Raw genomic sequence first — 2679 nt, 5'->3', positions numbered from 1 at the left:
CATGACCAGTGTCCCAAAACACGATAATAACATTGGCCGGCGAAAGCCTATCCCACCGGTGCAACCAGAGTATAAACGAGCACCTGTATACACGTCATCTCTTTCTTGTCTTCAGGTGCCGTTTGTTTGTTGTGACGTGTCGAAGGCAGTAAGGCAGCGAAAGCTTTCCGGAAGTGTGTTCATCCGTGTCAGCGCTATGTGACACCTGATGACACACATGCGTTATTGATTTGCTTGGCCGAGGAGCATGCTCGCTCAGTCCTGCGACCATTGCGAGAGTTTCTCTATGAAGAAACTCCGCTCCCGTTTGTCCCTCTTCTCAAGGGAATTGGGACAATCATCTGTGCCCCGAGGATCAGGACCTGCTTCAGCTGCGGCGAAGAGGAAACTGAGATTGTAGGGCTCTCAGATGGAGCTAGTGAAATAGTGAAGAATTCGAGAAAGGTATGGCTATTTCTCATTCTTCGGTGGGACGGGGTTGTTTCTGAATCCTCGCAGCCTGGCTGCCCCGCGTACAATAAGTTGCTGACGGTTATGTTTCGTGTCACAGACAGATTAGATGCGACCTCGCTTGATGCCGGTTAGATGAGCAATGTCTTTCCGGCCATAATCGCCCAGCACTCGTGAGCCTTCCGTTTCTTGACGGATGAGACGTTCCTACGGATGAGACGTTAAAGTGAGGTTCTGACTCTCTGTGGTCATTAAAAATCTCATGATGTCCTTCGAAAAAGAGTAGGGGTGTAACGCCGGCATCCTGGCCAAATTTGCCAATTGGCCTCTGTCCATCATGGCCTCCTAATCATCCCCTTAAATACTGATTGGCTTCGTTACTCTGTCTTCTCTCCACCAATAAGCTGGTGTGAGGTGGGAGTTCTGGCCCAATATGGCTGGAGTCGCATCATCCAGGTGGATGCTGCACATTGGTGGTGGTTGAGGAGATTTACCCTTCTGTGTGCAAAGCGCTTTGAGTACCCAGAAAAGCGCTATATAAATGTAACAAATATGAATTAATTATTATAATAATTCTTCCCGATCTGCAAGCTGAAGTGTAAATATTGTGGAGGAAACCATATTCGGCCTGTATTCACCCATTTCAGCATGCGAATTATGCTAAAGTGGAAGGGGATGCATGAGCATGGATATGAGTCGATGCCACCAGTTGAAGAGATGCTGGCTAGCTATGTCTCGCTGGGGGAGGCATCAATGTTGAAGGCTCACATTCTGTCGACCAAACCGCTGCATGAGACGTCATGTTTGAATGGCAGAGCGTCCATTGCATCGGGTCAGGCCGGGGCTGCTCTGGACACAATGGCTGTGTTGCAGGCTTACCAAGCCGATCTGCTGAAAGACCTGGACCAGGGTCAGGGGCTCCCCCTTGGGGCTATAGCAGAACTGCGCTGCACTACAGACCTTGCTCTCCATGCCACCAAACAAACTGCTGACACGTTTGGCCGATCGATGGCGGCAATGGTGGCCATGGAGAGGCATCTATAGGTGAGAGAAACTTTCTCCTTGATGCGCCAGTTTCGCCATCTTAACTTTTTGGCACAATTGTTGAGACAGTGGTTAGGAAGTTCAGAGAGGCGAAGGCGTGGTCTGCAGCCTTTAAGACCTATATACTTTGCCGGTCCAGGTCCATGCCCCAAGCCTCTAGGGCAGGGGTGCCCAACCCTGCTCCTGCCGATCGACTGCCCTGCACAGTTCATCTCCAACCCTAATCAAACACACCTGAAGCAACCAATTAAGGTCTTCAGGATCACTTGAAAATTAAAGGCAGGTGTGTTTGATTAGGGTTGGAGATAAACTGTGCAGGACAGTCGATCGGCAGGAGCAGGGTTGGGCACCCCTGCTCTAGGGTGAGAGTCGACACTCACGGTCCTCCTTCTCCGAGGAATAGATAGCAGAGGAGGCGTGTTTCAGAGAGTGTATTAGTCTCCACTCGTTTTAGAGAGTTTGGTCCCACTTTATATTAAAGGTATAGCGGAGGATTTTCTTTTTCCGGGTGGATCATCAAGACTATTGGTCCTCCTAGTTGTCAATCATTCTGGTGATATGTTTACGTAAGGCCGTCGTACGTGCTCTTCCCTAGGTAGTTTTCGCTTTCTACACATACACACCTGCAGGTGTATATGTGTGGTGAGCTACGGTTTCAGCCATTCATTGAAGCTCGCCGTTCTCACCGGGTTTTTTCAAAATCTCTGAGGGTCGCAAGAGAAAACGTGTCTACGAATTGTATGACAAGAAGAGAAAGGAACAAGACCAGAGTGTTTTTGGGAGAATATTTCACACGCTGGCCTGCGCTAAAAGCACAGGTTGGGCTTCCCATCGATGCCTCAGTCGCGAAGTTTCTACTCGACAGGTAAAGTTTGGCATGCTATTTGGAAAATCCATTTAAAATCACTGCTAGTAAAAGTTTAATAGGCGTTCCCTCTCGGGAGCAAATAGAGTGTCTTCTCTAAAATTCGGAAAGATCCTCCGCTATACCTTTAAGTGGCTTTAACTACTATGTACTAACATTGAAATTAATAATTTGATACAATGGACTTATTGTGTACATGCATGTTTTTACATATATTGAACTTGTACATATTTTTGTACTTATATTTTAAAAATACCTGCATGTAATTACAGCTGTAATTAATGTATGTAATTACATTTGTAATTACACTGTTGACCCTT

Source organism: Rhinichthys klamathensis, unplaced genomic scaffold, assembly GCF_029890125.1.
Source record: "Rhinichthys klamathensis goyatoka isolate OS25496 unplaced genomic scaffold, OSU_Roscu_1.1 h1tg000007l_1, whole genome shotgun sequence".
Taxonomy (NCBI): Eukaryota; Metazoa; Chordata; class Actinopteri; order Cypriniformes; family Leuciscidae; genus Rhinichthys; species Rhinichthys klamathensis.
This window is presented reverse-complemented; position numbering follows the sequence as displayed.